We start from the raw sequence: 7,356 nt of genomic DNA on the forward strand, positions 1-7,356 counted from the left end.
CCAAAAGTTAGAGGTCGTGTATTGAAGCATTTCACGTCTTGTTCAAGCTCATTCTGTCTTAGACCGTCTACAAATAATTCATATTGTTCCATGAAACGAAACATTGTTAAACATGAATACAGGGTTTTCTTCAGCGTGGCATGCATAGATTCGGCTCTTTGTGTGCTTATCATACCTGCACAAAAGTATTGTCTTTCATATGCCAATGCCCACTTCTCTTTTTCTGTATATAAATTTTGTAACCACAGACAGTCAGCAAGGTCGTATGTCTTAATCATTTTGTCCCAATCTGACTTAAAGGTGACCTCGTCTACGCTATGAAGTACACACCTTGTAAAATGTTTGTCAAACCCTGTATTCTGATTAAATATGTGTCCTATGTTCTTTCCTGCATTTTGAAAGATATGCCACAAACACAGGCGATGATGTGCATCTGGCCACACATGAAGCACTGCAGCCGCAATTGCGTGATCACCATCTGTGAGTACAGTTTCAGGATGCTTCCCGTTCATTGCCTGTGTAAATACTCTGAACAACCACTCAAAGGTTTCCTTGGTCTGGTCATACACAAAAGCACCGCCTAATATACAACTCTGTGCGTGATGGTTCACTCCCACAAACTGCGCAAATGGCCACTGTTCAGTGTTAATCTTTATTGTAGTATCAAACACAAGCACATCATTGAAGCATTCATAATCTAATCTAGACCTTGAATCTGACCAAAACATATTCACGGCATATCCATCTGCGTCCACTTGCATTGCACTAAAGAAACCATGTTCATTGCTTGATTTATTCTGTAAGTAACGAACCAAACAACATATTTCTCTGTTCTTCATGTTATCTGTCATCTTCCTGCTCAAGTGGTTTCTAAGATCCAAAGGTGTGAATGGCATATTTTCGCGACCACCATCTATGCGGGTAAACAAATTGTATGTCTTCCTTGGTGCAATGCCGGCGCTATCGGCTATTTCAGCCATTGCAGCATGAGCTACAGTTACTTTACGATGTGACCTTAGCATAGGAGTCATAAATGATGCAGATAAATCATGATTATGATCACTGATTAAAGTACGCATGACAAATTTCCCATTCGGATGTCTTCTTAAAACCAATCTCGCCTGACATCCACATCTTGATTCTGGCGTGCTCCTAGTTGGATTTCCCATTGATTTCTTCCAACCTTGCTTGGAACAGACATATGTCTTTCTAACCAAGACACCCTGTGCATTTTTTGACCAAGAAAACCTTCTCACACTGAAGCCAACTTTTAAGGCATAATCATTGTAAAATTTATATGCATCTTCTTCGTAATTAAAATGCATTCCTTCTACAGGAACATAGTCAAGTGCAATTCCATGTACATTCCCAGTTCCTACGATTTTCTTAAGTGTACTGACATCAAAATCAGGATCATTACTGAATTGCATTTCTTCTCCTGGAACATTGAAGTCAGGTGTACTTCCGTGTACATTCCCGGTGCATACACTTTTATTATGTGCGCTGTCATGGTAGTCTACCTCATCATTGAATTGCATTTCTTCCACTGGAACATTCAAGTCAATAGTGGGTCTAATGCCTGCACCTTTCTTTTCATGTGCATCGTTAGTGCAGATGTTCAATTCTTCAGTTGGGTCATAAGTATAGATATTCAATTCTCCAGATCTTTCTATTGATTGAGCTACATCGTCTTTATTACAACCTGATGATAAGCTCAATAATGTTTTAAGCAATATATCAATTTGTGTTTGCAGTAACATGGCAAACAAGTCGATATTATCTCACAAAAACGAGAGTCTGTTACTAATACAGCGATTTGAGATACAATGCATATGATGAGTGAATGTAGGATATCTGATGGGGTAGAGGCCCTTCCTAGCATCTGCAAACAAGCATTCCTGTCAACAGGTCCCAGCGTCTTACAAATATCGATAAGTTTCCAACCTTCGTAAGAACAAGATCTACCTGCAATAACCAAACAAAGCCTTAATGACACACAAGACGACATGCCTTCTTCATCGATAGCATGATGCTGGGAAGCTACTCACGCCGCCTTGATGGAACTGGTTGGAATGTTTGTGCATCATTGCTTTCTTCCTTAATGCCTAACAACAACGACAAATAAAAGAAGACAGTGGAATATTTTGTAAGCAATATATCAATTTCCGTTAGCAAGCGGCATAGGTTTACTACGATTTAATCAGGATGCATATAAGAACGGATACCACTAGGGTTACGCAAGTCAAAGCAACAATTTAATGAATGAAAGTATCAAAGCAAGTGCGGTTTGATGTTTGCTTGTGCTGAGCATCGACGTGTCGCTTACCATGCCAATAAAATAAACATGTCGTACATGTGTGTTGACGATAACGCTCTCATAATATCCACGAGGCTCTAAAGCGAGTTCAATAGAAGTCGCTGAGAGAGCAACGATATGCATGCGAAAATCGCCCCGCCATGCGTGTCAAGATGTGTTTCTGCACCCAAACATTTTCAAAGTCTGTGTACAAATATCTTACAAATACATATTACAAAACATATAATATCTTACAAAATGATATGTATAGCGATTTGTCAGATATTGAAAATCGATACAGCAGTTCAGTTTTTATAACTTATAACTCGACGATACAAAAACATACTATCTAAAAGGTCGATAAATATATCACACAATAAATTACAAATCGATAAGAAAGAACTTGAACATAATAGCAAACAAATCGATATTAACTAACAAAAATGTATCTCACAAAAATGAGAGTCTTACTAATACAGCGGTTTGAGATACAATGCATATGATGAGTTACTGTAGGATACCTGATGGGGTAGAGGCCCTTCCTAGAATCTGCAAACAAGCGTTCTTGTCAACAGGTCCCAACGTCTTACAAATATCGATAAGTTTCCAACCTTCGTAATAACAAGATCTACCTGCAATAACCAAACAATGCCTTAATGGCACACAAGACGACGTGCCTTCTTCATCGATAGCATGATGAGATGAAAATCTACTCACTGTGCCTTGATGGCACTGGTTGGAATGTTTGTGAATCATTGCTTTCTTCCATGATGCCTAACGACAGCAGTAATGAAGAGAAGACACTGGAATGTTTTGTAACACTGGAACGTTGATAATGGGAGCACTGTTACAGCAGATGGCGCAGACGAACGTCTCCACTTTAAATGGTTAACATCAAACTTTCTGGAATTTCTGCTTTTTTGTCCTTTTCCCCACCCGTCGTTTCACAACTTTTGAATGGAGGATATTTTTGTCATTTCCTCGAACCGTCATTTCAGGGCAAGAAAAGCAAGTAAGGGTGATTAAGTCTTTGCAACATCACCAGAGTCCGATGCAAAGTTATGTCAACATACACGGGAATACGAGCCCCATGTGCATGAATACGTGGCGCTCATTCGATCCCCCGAACACGAACGTGGGATTCAGTGAATCATCGGGGGCGAACATACACAACCCTCTCATATTAAGGACATGTTGGGCAACATATGGCACTTTTATTACATGGAAATGTAAAGACTGTTTATCTAGAGGAGTGTTTCATAGGGTTTGCAAATGTTCAAATCACTTTGAGGTTGTAGAATGACACCTCTTTACTCTGGCAAGAAAGTTTTTTTTTGTGAATTGTTTTCCGCTCTTCTTAAGAAATAATTTCCAGACGAGAAAGTTGATCACCGACAATTTTTTTCACTAGTTTAAATATAATACGTTTGGAAGCAGGAAAATGCTAGGAAATGTACAAGTTGGAAAAGGAAAAGTGACACCTTTTCCGTTCATGATGGGATTAGCTTTTCCGTTCATTTCAAGCAATAGAGATCTTTTGATAGAGTTTCGTATTTTACCCTGGTTTTCGTATAAAAAATTCCCGGTCTTGAGGATAGCCCTCACCTTAATAGAGGACACATTTTTTCAACCTGATTTTCTCATGTCACACAAACAAGAGTAAATTTTTTATAAAGAAAAGTTTTCATATAAAAACTTCTCGTGGGTAAATTTTGTTTTCCTATAGAGCCAGGGGGTTTGGCATAGTGGGATGGGGGCCTAGACCGTTTGACGGGTAGTCTAGGTTCAAATCTCATGGGCGTGCCTAAGCCGAAGTTTGGTGACTCCCTGGGGTAGAGAGGTAAGCCCTTGAAGTTTTATGCTGACATGGACAGCGACCATAAGAGGGTGGCTAGGTCTTTGCGCCTGGGGCAGTTTCTCTGAGTAAAAAAAAAAACTTTTCCTATGAGATTTTCGTACCGCTTTCAAATGTAAAGAAAAGGGAGGCAGGGACGAGCACAATGCAAGGGGGAGGTCATCTTTGACGCCTTTGTTACAACAGTACATAAGGATTTTCCTTATAAAGTCCATCTGTCAGCCCCTGGTGGGCCTCCCGTATGGTAATATGACCTCATCACACAGTCTAATGGAGAAACTAGTGATGCCTCAAGTGCTAGTAGAGAAAATAGTAGGGGATAAAGTGATCGTTTGGTTTATAAAGTGCCTCCCACTAGAAAAAAGACTAACTGAAAAGAATCCCAACCCAAAGGATGAAGCACCTTCTCTCCCTAGCAAGCAAGGGTTTTGCAGGCTCATGAAGCACACCAAGACATCAATCATCTTTTCCCATGTTCCCCCTCATTTCCATAAACCACCATAAAAAATCGTACCCCATACCTTTAAATATCATAATCATAGATCCCAGAGAGAGAGATTTCTTCCAAGAACAACTACTAATTTTATCCATATCTTCACTTGTACTAACAAAGACTTCTTTTATTTTTCAAAATACAAACAAAAAGCCGTGTACCCCATCCTCTGGCCTTTCATCCAAAAAGTAAAAGATTATCCATTACAGACTCCAGCCTGCCCAACCAAATCTCCACCTTTCATTTCTACATGAGGAAGGACCATGCTCCAATTGTTCGTGTGTGTTTCATCATCCCCACCCCACAAATAAATAAACAAATGCCCCTCCCATAAAATATCTAAAAAACCCATTAAAAAACGCTCTCTTCTTCCCTCCACGGTTCACCTGCAATAGTTTATACGTAAAAGGAAGGGATAAAGGATTTTTTTAAAAGAGAAAGTATATTCTTGGTTACCGGTTGTTGGTGGCCGTACTCCGTTGGTGAAACCGCCTGAGAACGCCGTCGACGGCGACGTCGAAGGCGTCCATGGACCGGTCGAGCCCACCGCCAGGGACGGCGTAGACGAGACGGGGGAGGGCCTGAAGGATGGTCTCCCTCATCGCCCGGACCTTCTCCGGGTCCAACCCGCTGAGAAACCGTTCGATGGATGTCCCGTTCTTCACGTCCCTCTGGTCGATAAAGACCGAGTAGGACTCCGGGTCCGCCGGAAGGTGCCACGTGTACTGGGTGTAGGCAGTCCTCCGCCAAAAGAACACCGGAATCGCCCCCGCCACCATGCAGTCGAAGATGGACCGCCGGGTGAAGCTGTCCCCGCGCGGCTGCAGGCAGAACTCCGACCGCAGGAAGAGGCCCAGCGTCGCTGACGTGTCGTTGGCGCAGCGCGCCACGCGGCAGTCGACGGACCGGCACCGGCCTCCGGCGGCCCGGCACTGCCGGAGGAGCTCCGCCCGGAAGTCGTCCCGGAAGGCCGACCGCGTAGCCCCGGCGAAGAAAAAGAGCGTGGGCCGGGCGGCGCTCCGGACGTGGGAGCGCCACCGGTCGACGTCGGCGTCCCGGCGTGGGTGGAACGACGTCGGGTAGGGGACGGCGACGTCCATCTCGTCCCAAGGGTTGCGCTCGATGAGGAGGCGGGTTACGTTCCGCATCCCCGGCATGTAGAGGAAGCTCCCGCCCCAATCCTCGTCCTTGGATCGCCGGAAATCCCAGGTGATCCGGCCGAGCATCAGGAAATGGTCCCGGCCTCCGCTCCTCCGCCACCACTCCCGCCCCTGGAGCCACTCCAGCAGAAACCGACAGTTCCGGTCCCGATCGCCGGAGCCCGGCGACCACAGGTACTTGCCGACGGTCAGCCCCGCGTAAAACGGCACGAAGAACGCCGTCGCCGCCGCGGGATCCAGCGTCCGGCAGGGATGCCGGAGCATCCTGTTGTGGAATATGACCTCCGAGGCGAACTGATCGGTGGCGAACCAGGCGCCGAAGAGATCGTTCGGCACGGCGCCGCCGGGGATCGTTGCCCTCCGGCCGAGTCCGCCATTCTCGAGTGTGGCGCAACGGGACCCCCAGGGGCTCAGTTCGTCACAATTCTCGATCAGATCCCTGTTGAAAATCGCCGGTAGATCGTACACATAAACCCTACCCGGCGAGAGGCATAATTTAGAAGACGACGGCGATGACGAAGGCAAAGAAGAAGAAGAAGAAGAGTTTGTAGCAAGCTCCTCGGATGACGGCGGAATTCCTGCGGGAGACAAGGTATAGGGGTCACGAAGCCACGGAATAGAGGACGGGAGGCACCGGAAGACGGCGAGGAAGACGAGTTGGAGGATGAGGAGAACCGGGACGATCAGCCATCGCCGGCGGAGGTAGGCCTGAACGGCCGGGAAGGGGATGCTCTCCTCATGAGGAGCGAGCTTCTGGTAACGCTTGAGCGGGTGGATCTCTCCGTTCATCACGGTGGCGGTTCTCCGGCAGAAATCGGCCGGTAAACGGGGATTCCGGTATGGACTGGAAAATCAAGTAAAGCGGAAGAGGTGCTTGTTTGGGACTACAGCCACGTAGCCGGACTCATGCTCGTTATACAATCCAACTTCGGACGCACGTCTCGTGGGTGCTCGCCACGTGGGGATCATCTCTGCCGTCTTCTTGGTAGCCGACACTCGGTGACGTCACCCTATTTTTTAACCTCCTCGGCCGTAAAACGATCAGGTGATCGGCCTATCAAACCCCCGATCACGCAATCAACCGATAGCAGAGATAGGGCTGTGAAACGAGATGAGCCGCTCGTGGCTCGGCATTCGCCTCTTAAAGAGTTCGTTCGAACTCTGTAAAATAAGCTCGAGCATGAACAACTAATGTTGGTCTCAACTGGGCTCATATATAGGCTTTTTTATTAATAATAAATATATTTTATATTCTACATGAAGTGTTTGGCAATCTTATGGGAGGGTGGTGTGTGTTCTTCCCCGGCCGTTAGCTATATCACATGTTCGGAGGGTCTCAATGAGCGCCATGTATGTAAGTACATGGAGCTCGTATCCCCATGTCTGTCAACATCAGTTAGCATTGGAGTCCGGTGCGGTGACAAAGACTTAAGTACTTTTTCTTGCTATTCTCGCCATGAAACGACGGTTCCAAAAAATAACAAAAATGTCCTTCATTAAAAAAAAGAAAAGAAAACGATGGTTTGAGAAAAGGACAAAAATGTCCTTCATC

The 7,356-nt window shown here is 45.4% G+C and overlaps 1 pseudogene across 1 annotated transcript in view; it reads right to left on the minus strand.

Annotated features, from left to right (window-relative positions):
• The window catches only part of LOC149840193 (xyloglucan galactosyltransferase XLT2 pseudogene), a 29,197-nt pseudogene extending 22,146 nt beyond the window's left edge, over positions 1–7,051 (minus strand). The window contains exon 1 of the transcript XR_016431676.1: positions 5,101–7,051. The product of XR_016431676.1 is annotated as a xyloglucan galactosyltransferase XLT2 pseudogene (transcript). The remainder of the gene's footprint in view (positions 1–5,100) is intronic.
• Positions 7,052–7,356: the final 305 nt, after the last annotated feature.

Source organism: Nuphar pumila, chromosome 4 (assembly GCF_984573655.1).
Source record: "Nuphar pumila chromosome 4, dmNupPumi1.hap1.1, whole genome shotgun sequence".
Classification (NCBI taxonomy): Eukaryota; Viridiplantae; Streptophyta; class Magnoliopsida; order Nymphaeales; family Nymphaeaceae; genus Nuphar; species Nuphar pumila.